General features: G+C 42.1%; 1 protein-coding gene across 1 annotated transcript in view; it reads left to right on the top strand.

Moving 5' to 3' along the window:
- The first annotated feature begins 405 nt into the window (after window positions 1–405).
- kcnv1 (potassium voltage-gated channel modifier subfamily V member 1) overlaps window positions 406–16,150 on the top strand; it is a 49,785-nt gene continuing 34,040 nt past the window's right edge. Inside the window, exon 1 of the mRNA XM_060824174.1 lies at window positions 406–613. The gene's annotated coding sequence lies outside the window, so the exon portion shown is untranslated. The remainder of the gene's footprint in view (window positions 614–16,150) is intronic.

Genomic DNA, 16,150 nt, shown 5'->3' with positions numbered 1-16,150 from the left:
CAGTCTCTCTCTCTCTCCCACCCCCACTGCCTCTCTCTGCTACTGAGCGCGGTCAGTGGCTGGCAACTTTGCTCAGTTCCTGGGAGATCGCTGCATTTCTGTTCTGAGAGGGATACTTAACAGAGCTGGGGGGGGGGGGGGGGGGGGCAGCAGCCTCCCTGGGTTGTGAGAGACTGCTCCAAAGTTCTCTCGTCGGAGAGTTGCTGGGGAATGTGGAGAGATCCAAATGAACTGACTGGGCAAAGTGTTGAAAAGCAGCTTTGGGGAGGGGTGTCATTCTGGCAGGACTAAAGTTCTTCATTTTAAACTAAAATAAAGCTTCATTTTAACGCTGGGGGAAGGGGGTGTTACAGATGTCACTCGCTTTACTCGGGACCACGTGGATTTGGGAGGAAACATCAGGGAGAAAGCGCCAGTGGAGGAGCTGGGAGCTGCTGCTGCATGCTCTTGTCTGAGCGTCTGCGGACACGGAGCACTCAACAACTCGGGACAGAGTCCTACCATCGGGCCGGCCCCCCCAAACCACCCCAGGGTCTCCTGCAGCCTGTCCGTGGGCAATGCCAGCTTCTACCTGACACCTTCGTCAGTGAGGAGGACTTGACTTCTCACTCAGGTAGGTCTTCCTCCAGTTTCTGCAACCATGTACAAGTTTTAACGATGGATATTGCTTCCCTCTCTCTCTCTCTCCGGCGTTCTCCTTACCCCTGACCTACTCTCAATTACGGCTGCCAATCCCGTTTGGCATCGCTTTTAGGGGGTTAATTGACATTACATTTTTAAGATGGAAAAAAAACTTTACTTTTGTTTTCTTGTTTTGGAAATCCAGTTTCTTTTTGTAGCTGGCTTTATTACATTTTAGGGGAGAAAGTGAGGACTGCAGATGCTGGAGATCAGAGCTGAAAATGTGTTCCAGCAACACATTTTCAGCTTCATTACATTTTACCCTTTCCCTTCCCTTCACTTTATCTTGAAGAACTTCATCTGTTCACTTCCCCACCCCCTTTAAAACGGCGGGGTAACTGTTCATTAGCCTGAATATATGTTTTTAGTGCATCTAAAATTTGCTTGGATTTATTTTCCCAAGTTTTATGTTAAGTCCATTCTGCCGTATTTTTAATAATATAATAGGAATGTTTCTGTTTCAACCTCAATTACATAATCAGCTCTCCATGGCTGAACTTTTCAAAAAAAAATGCCAGACCTGCCTTTTGTATTTGGTCCTGTATCTGCTTTTGTGTTCTTTCTAAAATGTATTGTTTTGATACCTGTGACTACAACCAGGACCAATTTGTAAACGCATGTGATAAAATGATGACACCGAACTGTGTCAAAATGCCATCTCTAACTTGCTCCAAAATGTACTCGAATAAGTGATGTGAAGAAAATTCCAGCAAAGAAAATCCATGTTAAGTAGATTTTACAGCTTGCTGCTAATGTTGTCCCAGTGAGTGAACTGACAGGATTCTGGAACAAGTTTTGCCACTCAAAATAAACGTGCTTTAAAATCCTGTTAACGGGGATATTGTCCTTTAAAATTAAGAATTGTGACAGACCATTTCCATTCAGCTTCATACATGCCAGCGTTTTGGTTCCACACAATCTTACAACCTTGTCCATTGAATCTTCTCAGCCTTCCATTCCTTTCTCCCTCGTGTGTTTTGTCTACCTGTTTCTTTAATTGTACCAATAATAGTTACATCAGTTATTCCTTGTTATCACAAGATCCACATTCTAGTCATTCTCTGGGTAAAGACATTTCCTGTTGCTACTAATAAATCCCATGTTAGATTTACAGACCTTAGATTTGGACTCCCACCACAGTCTTCTCTAAGTCTACCTTCTTAAACCTTTTCAGCAGCTTAAATATCTCTATCAGTGTTCTTGTTTCGAAAGAAAGAGTTATGGTCAGGACGATATCTCATTTCTAGCTTCCTACGTTACAAAAGTTGCATCAGTTTCATTACATTTCAAAACAACTTCACTAGCTGTAAGACACGTTGAAATATCTGGTGGTCATGCAAGCCATTATATAATTGCAAGACTTTTTGGAACCCCTCTTGTGGTGTAGTGGTATTGTTCCTACCTGACCCCAGGAAGGCCAGGTTCAAGTCCTACACACTCCAGACATGTGTAATATCATCTCTGAACAGATTGATTTTAAAAGGATTTTTTTAAAAAATGCTATATTTTACTTTATAATTTTCTTAAATTTTGCACCTATCTGTTTGTTTTTATCATAGAAACCATAACTTCTCTCAGTACTCTGTGCAGTCAGTTTATGGTCTGTAACACATTAACATAATTCCTTTTGCTTTTAATCTGTCCTTTTAGAATTTAGAGTGTTTTACTTATTAACTTGTTACGTTTTAGTGTTTTTTGTGTATCTTTTTTCCATATCGCAAGATTTCTCTGCTCCTCTACTCCATTTAGAGATTTAGGCTGAATTCTTTCACAAGTGGTGATCCTGTCCATTGGCTAAAACATTGTTTCCAAGTCAATTTGGAGTTGAGAAGACAGGATCTAATGGGGAAAATGTTTTTGTTTGTTTTTTTCAGCCTTCTGGGTGTAATGTCCACTCCATTGTCATTTGTGTTTTAGGTATTTTGTCTGAGTATTTGCAGAGCTAGCTTCAAAAAAAAATGTAGTGACTTTAATTTGATGGTTCTCCCATTGAATCAGAAGAAAGCAGTGGAGTTATTGCGGGTAAAATTTCTCTTGCAATCTTATGCGTCTTTGGTACACAGCCCAGGTCTCACTACCTTACAGGAGTATTGTCACGACAATGGCTCGGTACCTCTGGACTTTAATTGACTTGCAGAGCCTTGCCAAATACTCAGTGCTATAGATTATAGAAGACTGGGCTGACACAGCGGATCCGGTGTTGAGATTCTCATCAATTGGTAACCACTTGTGAGATGTGGCTACCAAGACATGGAAAGTGCTCAACACAATCCAGAGTGTCTCCTTCAATGTATATGGGAGGTGGATTATCTGACTGACCCAGTTCTGGGTTGATGAGTTTTGTTTTGGCAACGTTCAAACCTAAGGCAAGTCTCGTGCAGAATAGGGAAAATCGATAGTGTTACAATGAACTGCAAAGAGATGAATGGCCAGTGTTCAAGAGAAGGTTTTACAAAAAAACCATTACAAAAAACTCTTCCTCTAAAACTCTCTTGAAGTGTAGAGGGATTGGCAAACATGACTTGGAGGAGGTTGCTATGAATCTTCCAAAATGGCAACAAATTGTTCATCAATCTGCATCATACTTTGAGATAAAACATCTTAATTATGTAGCAGAAAAGAAAAGAAAATGGAAATCTTGCGCTTAGGATCCCCTTCTGGAATATCAGAAAATGGATGACCCCACTGCTGCCATCATTTGAGCATATTTTATCTGCTGGAACCACAAGAACATCACAGAACTCTTAGGACACACGCAGAACTTGTTAGCTCCTCCCAGGAGAAGTATGTTATATTCTGATGGGCAGGGCTTATTTTGTAATGTCAATTAACCCCCTAAAACTTCAGCAAGCCTTTCACTAACCAGCACCAATGGAACCAGGAGTGTACTGGTTGATCAATGGGTCCACATCAATCAATAAAAACACACATTAAGTAATAGAAATGTAATGCGTGGGGTATAAACATAAGAGTTATACTTACAGCATTAATCACTTCAATAATAACTGAAATAACTTACCAACAGACAATTTTCTCACTCTCCCCCTCAACTGAATACATTGACATCACAAAGATCGTGATAATATGGTTAACATCTGGTATTTCAGTTATATAATTTTTGTTGATGCATACCCTTTGCATTGCATTGCTATTACCTTGTGCATGTTTTAACATTAATTAATCAGTGCAGACCTCCTGGACAATTGGTGTACTCCTGCTCCCATAGGTGCCAGTTAAAACAAAGTTTGCTGTACTAACAGTCTCACCCATCTTTTTAACCTCCTTCAGTGGCTGCAACAAAGATTTTAAATCTTTTTAGCACACAGCCACATTGGATTTCTATTAAATCCTAGCATTAGTTACATTTTTAGAAGCTAACTACAAGATCATCTCGAGTAAGGAAAGATGAATTTTATTACTTTCTGACTGTGAGAAAAATCATAAGATACAATGTCAGTCAAACATACAACAGAGTTTTTTTTTAAAATGGGAGATTATCAAGTACAAAAAGGGAAATGAAAAAGAATAAGCAGTCCAATTCTTTGAGTACTTGAAGTGTAAGATTTTAACGTGATACCAGACTTGTTGTTTCTTGTCCTCAGCAGTGGCAAAGATTTATAGATATTTTTGGGTTCTTGGTGAATGTATGTTACCTCAATTTGCTGTGTAACCGGATGCTGTTCTTTTAAGAGTAACTCCTAAACAGAGAGGGAGAGAGCAAGTCTTTCCCACTAACAGCTATGAATCTATTGTCCTCTCTCTGCTAAAAGAGATTTTGTGTGAAATTCAGTTATTTTGTGTATTCCATACTCTGGCTTCGTTATTTTCATTTGCAACTTTTGATAATCTGCTGGTGACTTTCAGCCAGATATGTGAAATGTTTAGAAATGTATAAATTAAACAGAAGACATAAATTTGAATGACTTGTTTCAGTTCAGCCTGCGTCTTGTTTATTGATGATTTTACGAATTGGCTCAACCACTTCGCATGGTGAGCACTGGTCATCTTGGGTGAGTGCATTTCCTTTCTACAAAAAAGCTTATGAAAGGCCCCAGACATTAAAATTAGATGATGGAAGTCAAAAGTTGATAATCCATATTTACTGTAAGTGGCTTGCAAATATATCTAGTCCAGAATGGGCAGTGATACTAAAGCCATCTGCATAAGCGTGTTATAGAATTCCTACAGTGTGGAAACAGGCCCTTCGGTCCAACAAGTCCACACCACTCTCCAAAGAGTTACCCACCCAGATCCATTCCCCCTACCCTAGATGTAGACCTGACTAATGCACTAACCTACATATCCCTGAACACTATGGGTAAATGAACATGGTCAATTCACCTAACCTGCAATCTGTAGGAGGAAACTGAAGCACCTGAGGAAACCCACAGAGATACAGGGAGAATGTACAAACTCCACAGGTCAAAGCTGGATTTGAACCCAGGTCCCTGGCACTGTGAGCCACCGTGCTGCACTAAATATTGGTTGCTTTCTTTTAGATGGACTAGCATTAAAGAGTCTTCCACTTAGGTGGCATTTGATACTCATACCTGAGCATAGTTCATCTTTGAGGTGAATTCCACTTTCAGGTAAACTTTATAAATAATAGGAGATTCGACGTTTCGGGCATAAGCCCTTCTTCAGGAATGAGGAAAGTGTGTCCAGCAGGCTAAGATAAAAGGTAGGGAGGAGGGACTTGGGGGAGGGGCGATGGAGATGCGATAGGTGGAAGGAGGTTAAGGTGAGGGTGATAGGCCGGAGTGGGGTGGGGCGGAGAGGTCAGGAAGAAGATTGCAGGTTAGGAAGGCGGTGCTGAGTTCAAGGGATTTGACTGAGACAAGGTGGGGGGAGGGGAAATGAGGGAACTGGAGAAATCTGAGTTCATCCCTTGTGGTTGGAGGGTTCCTAGGCGGAAGATGAGCCGCTCTTCCTCCAACCGTCGTGTTGTTATGGTCTGGCGATGGAGGAGTCAAAGGACCTGCGTATCCTTGGTGGAGTGGGAGGGGGAGTTAAAGTGTTGAGCCACAGGATGGTTGGGTTGGTTGGTCTGGGTGTCCCAGAGGTGTTCTCTGAAACGTTCTGCAAGTAGGCGGCCTGTCTCCCCAATATAGAGGAGGCCACATCGGGTGCAGCGGATGCAATAGATGATGTGTGTGGAGGTGCAGGTGAATTTGTGGCGGATGTGGAAGGATCCCTTGAGGCCTTGGAGAGAGGTAAGGGAGGAGGTAATCCAACCTCTCAAACTCGGCCCACTCCAACCTCTCACCCTCGGAACGTGCATCCACCTGGAGGCCCCGTGCTGGCCTCTTACCTGCCCTTGATCTCTTCATAGCCAACTGCCGCCACGACATTAACTGCCTCAACCTCTCCACCCCTCTCACCCACTCCAACCTCTCACCCTCAGAATGTGCAGCCCTCCACTCCCTCCGCTCCAACCCCAACCTCACCATCAAACCGGCAGACAAGGGATGCGCGGTGGTAGTTTGGCGCACCGACCTTTACACCGCTGAGGCTAAACGCCAGCTCGTGGACACCTCCTCCTACTAGCCCCTTGACCATGACCCCACCTACCACCACCAAACCATCATGTCCCAGACCATCCATAACCTCATCACCTCAGGGGATCTCCCATCCATCCCTCCAACCTCATAGTCCCACAACCCTGCACCACCCGTTTCTACCTCCTGCCCAAAATCCACAAACCTGACTGCCCTGGCCGACCCATTGTCTCAGCCTGCTCCTGTCCCACCGAACTCATCTCTGCATACCTTGACATGGTCCTGTCCCCTTTAGTCCAAGAATTCCCCACCTACGTTTGGGACACCACCCACGCCCTCCACCTCCTCCATGATTTTCGCTTCCCCGGTCCCCAATGCCTTATCTTCACCATGGACATCCAGTCCCTGTACACCTCCATTCACCATCACGAAGGACTCAAAGCCCTCCGCTTCTTCTTTTCCTGCCGTACCAACCAGTACCCTTCCACTGACACCCTCCTTCGACTGACTGAACTGGTCCTCACTCTGAACAACTTCTCTTTCCAATCCTCCCACTTCCTCCAAACCAAAGGAGTAGCCATGGGCACCCGCATGGGCCCCAGCTATGCCTGCCTCTTTGTAGGATATGTGGAACAGTCCATCTTCCACAACTACACTGGCACCACCCCCCACCTTTTCCTCCGCTACATCGATGACTGTATCGGCGCTGCCTCGTGCTCCCACGAGGAGGTTGAACAGTTCATCCACTTTACAAACACCTTCCACCCCGACCTCAAATTCACCTGGACCATCTCAGACTCCTCCCTCCCCTTCCTAGACCTTTCCATTTCTATCTCGGGCGACCAAATCACCACGGACATTTACTATAAACCGACTGACTCCCACAGCTACCTGGACTACACCTCCTCCCACCCTGCCACCTGTAAAAACGCCATCCCATATTCCCAATTCCTTCGTCTCCACCGTATCTGCTCCCAGGAGGACCAGTCCCAATACTGTACGTCCTAGACGGTCTCCTTCTTCAAGGGCCGCAGTTCCCCGCCCCCCCCCCCGACGTGATCGACGATGCCCTCCACCGCATCTCCTCCACTTCCCGCTCCTCCGCCCTTGAGCCCCGCCCCTCCAACCGCCACCAAGACAGAACCCCACGGGTCCTCACCTACCACTCCACCAACCGCCATATACAGCGTTTCATCCGCCGCCATTTCTGCCACCTCCAAACGGACCCCACCACCAAGGATATATTTCCCTCCCCTCCCCTATCAGCGTTCCGAAAAGACCACTCCCTCCGTGACTCCCTCGTCAGGTCCACACCCCCCACCAACCCAACCTCCATTCCCGGCACCTTCCCCTGCAACCGCAAGAAATGTAAAACTTGCGCCCACACCTCCCCGCCTACTTCCCTCCAAGGCCCCAAGGGATCCTTCCATATCCGCCACAAATTCACCTGCACCTCCACACACATCATCTATTGCATCCGCTGCACCCGATATGGCCTTCTCTATATTGGGGAGACAGGCCGCCTACTTGCAGAACGTTTCAGAGAACACCTCTGGGACACCCAGACCAACCAACCCAACCACCCTGTGACTCAACACTTTAACTCCCCTTCCCACTCCACCAAGGAAATGCAGATCCTTGGACTCCTCCATCGCCAGACCATAACAACACGACGGTTGGAGAAAGAGCGCCTCATCTTCCACCTGGGAACCCTCCAACCACAAGGGATGAACTCAGATTTCTTCAGTTTCCTCATTTCCCCTCCCCCCACCTTGTCTCAGTCAAATCCCTTGAACTCAGCACCGCCTTCCTAACCTGCAATCTTCTTCCTGACCTCTCCGCCCCCACCCCACTCCGGCCTATCACCCTCACCTTGACCTCCTTCCACTTATCGCATCTCCATTGCCCCTCCCCCAAGTCCCTCCTCCCTACCTTTTATCTTAGCCTGCTGGACACACTTTCCTCATTCCTGAAGAAGGGCTTATGGTCAAAACGTCGAATCTCCTGTTCCTTGGATGCTGCCTGACCTGCTGCGCTTTTCCAGCAACACATTTTCAGCTCTGATCTCCAGCATCTGCAGATCTCACTTTCTCCTCGAAGTTCATAAATAATAGGGCTATCACATAACTTTGCTTGACACCAGTCCACATATTCAGATTTCGCATTCAAGATAATTAATCGTGTCAACATCAAGTAGTTGGAGGATTGTAATGAAGTTTCTTTAGACAGTCAAATCTCTGGAGAACAATTCAGAGAATTGGGCAGGTTGATGGAAGTCGCCTAGAATTGGACTTGAAAATTTTCTTTGATTTACATGGAAACAAAAACTTATGTGAATTGTTCCTCTGGAAAGGTCTAAAGCCACACTTTGTCTCTGGTGGATGTTCTCACCAAAAGAAGTAGGTGATGTGTGTTACTGTTTTCCCTGTTGTGGTCAAAAGAGCAATATGTCAATAGTTTCCCCGGCATGTATTATCTCCCATCTGGAAGATCGTTGCAGTCCTGAATTCAGCAGGTGGTGAGGTGGGTCATTATTTTTCCTCTGAAACCTGTAGGATAAGTGCATGTAATCTTTAATATGTGCAAAGATCCAGCAATTTTGAAATAACAAAGACAGGCTTTGTTATCTTCCACCAGTTGGATATCTTGCTGTAGCTCTCTCATCAATAGTGTTTGACAAAGGATTCTACCACAGAGAACTTGGGAGTTTGCACGGAATTGTGAACTCTCACTGAGGAACCAAGGTCCAGGAGTTGTTGAACATATTCTTTCTAGCTTTGACTGATGGCATTAAGAAGAAAAAAAATCCTGAAAGTGATGGGGATTTTGTTCATTTGACAATAGCTTAGTAGCTTCAAAAGAGCTTCACATGCCATGACCGTCCTTCTGCCATTCAATTTCTTCCAACCATTTGTCTTTTATGTTCCAGGTTTGTTTTAAACATCAATCTTGATTTGCTCTCTTGACTGATTTAGGGCTGAGGCACTGATATTTTGCCTTTTGGACATTTTTGTGATTTCTTATGCTTGACGGACGTTCAGTACCAGGCGAAAGTGAGAACTGCGGATGCTAGAGATTAGAGCCGAAAGTGTGGTGCTGGAAAAGCACAGCAGATCGGGCAGCACCCAAGAAGCAGGAAATTGACATTTCAGGCTTCTGCCCGAAACGTCGATTTTCCTGCTCGGATGCTGCCTGATGTATTGTGCTTTTCCAGCACCACACTCGTGATGTTCAATACCAGTTGAACAAGTCAATATCATCCACTAGTCATCAACCCCCATATGGATAGAGAGAGAGAGAGAGCTATCATTTAGATCTTTGAATCAAACTCAAATTATTGAAATAATCAAGAAGGAACTGGTGCTTTGATCCTGGATTCCTCCCTGTAATTTTTATATTTCTCCTTCTATTAGAAGACAATGTTTGTTACAATGTGACCATGCAAAGCATACTTTGTTAACAAGACACTATTTGTATTGACTCTTCCCTGTCATTTTTCCCAGTCATTCATCTCCAGAGATTGGAGTCAAGGCTAACTCTGGCATTGAAGTCCCTGAGGTGCATGATTTCTTGTCTTTCTGTTGGGATGCAAGTGAAGAGTTCATGAAATAAAAACATTTTTTCCTTGACATCCCCTTCTGGTCAAGGATTAGGCAGAAGCATTTGATGACTGTGTGGTGTATTGATTACAACTGAGCTGGAGACGTAATGTCATGAGCCTGTCATTTACACAACGGGCATGTTCAGGCAGTTCCTCTAAGATCCTACCCTTATGAGCATGATGTCAGTCGTATCTTTCCAGTAGTATGTGTATCCCCCTGCTCATTCCTTTAACTTCCCCTTCCCAAGAAATTGGATCTCACTGAGGGCAATGATGTTGACTCAATGTCCTGACTCATTTACATGCCTTTGATTGCAGTTCTTCTTTCTGAATGATCACCATGAAATTTTCCATTAGTACTCTAACATTCCCAGTTGCAAAATTTTATAACTTTCTTTAGCAATGAAGTTAATGACCCAGCAAGATATTCTTCCCAGAAAGAACAGCCTCTTGTTTCAGCACCTCTTTTTAGGCACCTTCCCCATTTGGGGTGAGTAGAAGGTATCTCTCTCAAACCACTACCGACAAGCACGTCTGTCACAAATCCGATGTCCAGTGATCTTGTATCTATTTCACATGTGCATATTTTTGACTCTGAACTCCCAGTTTGCCAGCCTTGTTTCTGATGCCAGTTCTCCATTGCTATTGGAATGAGCAAAAGTGTATTGGTACGAATATGTGTGTACCTTCATTTAATGTGGGGACCTTGGGCTACAATGTCTGTGGGTCTTGACAGGTTAGTGGTCAGATTTTGGTGACATGTTAAGCTAAGATAAATAGGCAACCTTGCTGCTGCCAAATGACTGCACCTTGTATAACATTTCATCTGATAGAGAAACATTTCAGACCATGTATTAATGCTACTGAGCAGAATGTGGAAGTTTTCACAGGAGCAATGGCCTTCGAGATTAAATGTAAAAGAACTATAAAATAAGTGTAATTATGAAAAAAGAAGAGAAAAAGCAAAGTGAAAGATTTTGGGTGAGAATTACAAAGCCTAAATCTCTAGTTGTTAAAAGAGTTTTCTAATGTCAGATGAGAGGAATTGTCAATAATGTGTTAATCTTAAAGCAGTTTAGGCTGTTATGTGTAACTGGAAGTTACTTCCCAGTTAATTCATTGAAAATCATTTGTCTAGTCTATGTACTGGATTTTCTTTTCATTCTAGATTTTATTTGAATTCTTACAGAGCAGTACTTATAAAATGTTCGCTGTCGGGAACACAATATCATAACAGGAATACAGGTTGGAACTTTAAGGTGAACATACCCTAGTTCTTCTTTTTAATTGCTATTTATTCTTGGGATGTGAATGTTGTTGGTAATGCCAGCATTTATTGTACATTATACATTAATCATTGCTAAATGAATTAATTCACTTGCTGTTCATCAATTTAAATACAACTGACCATCTTGTTTCAGAGGGCTGTTGAAAAGAAAACATGTATTAATGCGATTTGGAGGTGCTGGTGTTGGACTGGGGTGTACAAAGTTAAAAATCTCACAACACCAGGTTATAGTGCAACACGTTTATTTGGAAGCATTAGCTTTCGGAGCGCAGCTCTGTAATCAGTTGGTTGCAACCAGCTGATGAAGGAGCAACGCTTTGGAAGCACTAGCTTTCAGATAAACCTGTTGTATTATAACCTAGTATTGTGAGATTTTTAACTTTGTATTAATGTGAGATTAGATTACTTACAGTGTGGAAACAGGCCCTTCGGCCCAACAAGTCCACACTGACCCGCAACCCACCCATCCCCCTACATTTACCCCTTACCTAACACTACGGGCAATTTAGCATAGCATAGCCAATTCACCTGACCCACACATCTTTGGACTGTGGGAGGAAACCGGAGCACCCGGAGGAAACCCACGCAGACACGGGGAGAACATGCAAACTCCACACAGTCAGTCGCCTGAGTTGAACCCGGGTCTCAGGTGCTGTGAGACAGCAGTGCTAACCACTGTGCCACTGTGCCGTCCACATTGAGTTTGGAATCAAATGCACCAACTCAACAAGGATGCCAGATTTCTCTATCTGATATACAAATATTCAATCTGGAGGCAGGAGACTGTTGCTTGTTTCCACATTTCATAAAGTCATGCTGATTTGAGATTCCTGCACATTACCCCTGAATATTCCAAAAACTTTTTTTCTTCTCTTGCTTGTCAAGATATGTCTGCCTTAAGGATATTCCAAGTCTGCTCATTTTTTTTTGTGGAAAAGACTTCCAAAGACACTGGATCAATCCTCATATCTATCACAAATGGACAACCTCTTTATTTTTCAATAATGACACTTAGTTTTACAAGAAAAGATATCTTTTTAATATCCACCTCATCAAAACACCTCAGGATCTTCACACATTACAACCACACCACCTCATAGTTTTCTAAACTCTAGCAGATGCAGACACTGGCTGTTTAACCACTTGTCGTAAAACAATTTTCTCATTCCAGGTATTAATTTAGTAAACCTCCGCTGAATTAGATATTAGCCAACAAGAGGGATTTTGCAATAATCTGGTCATTTAATCCTCATTACTGATACTATTTTTATTACTGATTTATCTCATTCTGTCGTTCTTACACTTTTTTGGATGAAGAACCTTTTTCCAAAGAGATTAATTATTGCCCAGTTTAAATTATATTTCTGTGTATTACTCATGAATATGCTGCATGTAAAGTGTTTGACTAACAGTTTTGAGAATGTAATTTATTTAGTTACAGATTTAATGATTATTTTGTGCTGTTACATTGGAACTTTGGAACATAGGAAAAGAATTGGGTCATTTATCCGATCAAAGTCTGTTTCAACATTCAGTAGGATCATGGTTGATCTGCAGTTGAACTCTGCGTACTCATCATTACTCCATATCACTTAATACCATTAGTTAAAATACATTTCTGTTTTCACTGTGACAATTGATTTATTGTCTATTGCTACCATCCTTTGCGTGAAAAGATGTTTCCTAATTTAACTCCTGAAAGCCTGAATTCCTATTTTGCGACCATGCTCCTTAGAAATTGATCTGAATTTTACCTGATCCTAAGAATTTGGCTGGGATTCATGGCCCATACCCGCAGGAAATTGGGTTAGATCAGTTTCCTGATGCAAGTTCACGCATCATCCTGGGAGAGATTTCACTTCTGACCCTCTGCTTGTGAATTTATGATTTTTTGAAATCTTTTTAATCTGACTTGTACAGGATTCCTGCTTTCCTCCACAGTGCCCAGCTCTCCCAGTAATTCTGCTGAAGCTCCTCAGAGGCTGGCCCTGTCGTTGGAAACCATTGAGGACTGCAGATGCTGGAGATCAGAGCTGAAAATGTGTTGCTGGAAAAGCGCAGCAGGTCAGGCAACATCCAAAGAGCAGGGGAATCGACGTTTCGGGCACATTCCTGAAGAAGGGCTTATGCCTGAAACGTCGATTCCCCTGCTGTTTGGATGCTGCCTGACCTGCTGCGCTTTTCCAGCTACACATTTTCAACCATTTAGGAGACCAAATCTCTAGCAAAGTAGCCAAATACTAGTCCCACTACCAACAATTTTACCCGAGTATACATTTAATTAAAATGCTGCCCCTCACATTCCTCCATGCATATTGCTTTCTGAGAGCGTAGACTGCCAGTTCGCTCCATGCTGAACATGTGAAAAATGCACTCTGCTCCCAGCTCACAAGAAGTTTAATTTACAGCAACCAAATAAGGTCATTGTTTTACAGATCCTCTTGGACTGCGAAGGATTTGCAATCTCTACAGGCTAGTTTAATTTATCAACAGTGACATTTGAAGACATTTTGCCTTCAGAGCATCATGGATCATGGCTGCACTTTCCTAGGTTACTAGCCCAGAGTTAAAACCACCTTGCCTTTGTGTCCACCTGTTCAACTAGTTACATAATCTTTATATGCACAGATAATATAACATGGATGATATAACTTAGCCTTTGGACTTGATCCACAATATTTGTTGTTGATATAGTTGACATTATAATATCAAAATATATTAAGTTGAAACATTTGTAACTCACGCTATGCATTCATATTGGAATTAGTATGAGTAGGAGATACTGTAATTCAAATGAGCATTTTACAATTGTCTTTACTTACATTAAACGGAGATAATCATGAGAATGTATATCTAGAATTGAATCCAAAATTTTTTTCAAAGTGTCTGAATATGTAGGGGAAATATATAGAACAACAAATATTTCAGAATTAGTTTCAAGGTATTCCTGTAAATCCATCCAAAATTAATGGTTAATGGTTAGATTCCCTACAGTGCAGAAACAGGCCCTTCAGCCCAACCAATTCACACCGTCCCTCCAAAGAGTAACCCACCCAGACCCATTTCCCTCTGACTAATGCACCCAGCACAATGGGCAATTTAGCATGGCCAATTCACCTAACATGTACATCTTTGGACTGTGGGAGGAAACCCACACAGACACAGGGGTAGTGTGCAAACTCCACACAGACAGTCACCCAAGGCTGGAATCAAACCTGGGACCCTGGTACTGTGAGGCAGCAGTGCTAACCACTGAGCCACCATGCTGCCCTCATCTTGAAGTTTCTCACCAATACAATAAAATGCAAGTTAGAAAATTCAAAACTGTTTATAACTATGTTCCTTTAAAGACGTGATAGATCTTCATACCCAGTTCAATATTTATAACACATGAGAAAGAGAACAATTTGACCACTTCATTTGTACTTGGACATATCAGTCTGTCTTTTGGTATTACTTGCATTAGTGCAAGTAGCTTTAACATTACATATATGAAGTATTCCATCTAAGTTATTGATGTTAATGTTGAAGAACAGCTAAAGAGATTCATTGTTTTCCTATCTATGTAAGGCACACATTCTGGTTCAGAGATGATGGAAAGAAGAGCAAAAGAAGAGTAGAACTGGAGAGATTCACAGTTTGATACATACTAATTTTCAATTAACTGCAAGCCTCCCATCACAATGTATGTGCTCACTTATTGCTCGTAGTAAGAAAGACTTGTGTTCTTTTTTCCTAAGGATATGTGGGACCAAATCAAGGAAATCATCTCATACACTAATAACTTAATTATAACTGCAGGCCCTAACAGCTTTCTAAACTTTAAGCAAAAATTATTCAACATTAAATGGAAGAACAGAAGACTGGCTAATGGTGCTGAACAAAATTATGAATCTGATAAGTTTGATAGTGCAGAAGCAAGTTCTAGTTCTCTGGATTAAATAATTTTATGCTGAAAGAAACTTAAGAATTTAGAAGATAACAGAAATATATGGCATGAAAATTAACTATTGACTTTAGCTGCTGGCAGTTGAAGAAGTAATTAGACATCTGTTAAAGGGGAGACTTTGCAGGGGCTTGCTTAAGATTAGCCTTGCAGGAAGGGGATGATATTAGTGTATAATAGCACATCTGTTCTAATTACGGTGCAGCAAATGAATGATTACAGTGCTCTTCAAAAGGGATATTTTAAAATGTGTAATGTTAGATATGTAATTACTACTGACAATACTTCAAGGATGAAAATCTTTCTGCCAATAATACTTTTTAAAAAAAAACTCAATGGGAAATCTTAATTCTCATACTAGATTCTTCTCTGCTAAAATTATCAATAGAAAAAATGCCACCCGTAATCATTTTCATCACTACACTTTGCAGCAGTTGGACAAGAGGTCAGAAATGGAAATCTTGACAACTTTATTATTGTCCCAAAACCAGGGAGCATGAAATCAATTATAATATATGATTCCTGGTCTGCCTAGGATATGGTTAATTTTGCACAGCTTAGATCAAATTGTGAAATTTCCTGGTCAGTATATTGCTTTGTCATACTTGTATTATCCTGTAATCTGTTCATGTGTTTTAGGTCTTACAGTCATTCTCCTTTGCTATTCGTGTTACTGACTTAAAATTCATAATGTAACTTAATGAAGTTGAATATTTTCCTTTATTTCATACTTCATTTTTTTTAAAGTGTTAATCCCTTTTATTTGGATACAGTGACCATAGTTTCTGTATTGACTATTCAGCTTGCACCGTTTGAGATGGCAATGCTACAGAGGCATATATGAACATTATCAAGCGAATGATCTGTGCAAAATGAGGAGCAGTCAAACCTCGTGGCAGCTAACTGTACACTAACAAATTGGCAAAAAATAAATAAATTGTGCTGATAGCAGAAAATCTACATTTTCTTAACTGCAAATCAAGGGAATAACTTATGCTGTGCATAACAGGGTGGACCATCATCAGACATGGATCCATGCCTGACCCTTGGGCAACTTTATATATAGCCGAACATGTGTTGCTGGTTAAAGCGCAGCAGGTCAGGCAGCATCCAAGGAACAGGAAATTCGACGTTTC

This window comes from Hemiscyllium ocellatum, chromosome 4, assembly GCF_020745735.1.
Source record: "Hemiscyllium ocellatum isolate sHemOce1 chromosome 4, sHemOce1.pat.X.cur, whole genome shotgun sequence".
NCBI classification, from domain to species: Eukaryota; Metazoa; Chordata; class Chondrichthyes; order Orectolobiformes; family Hemiscylliidae; genus Hemiscyllium; species Hemiscyllium ocellatum.
Note: the sequence above shows the minus strand (reverse complement) of the source record. Positions and strands in the feature narration are given on the sequence as shown.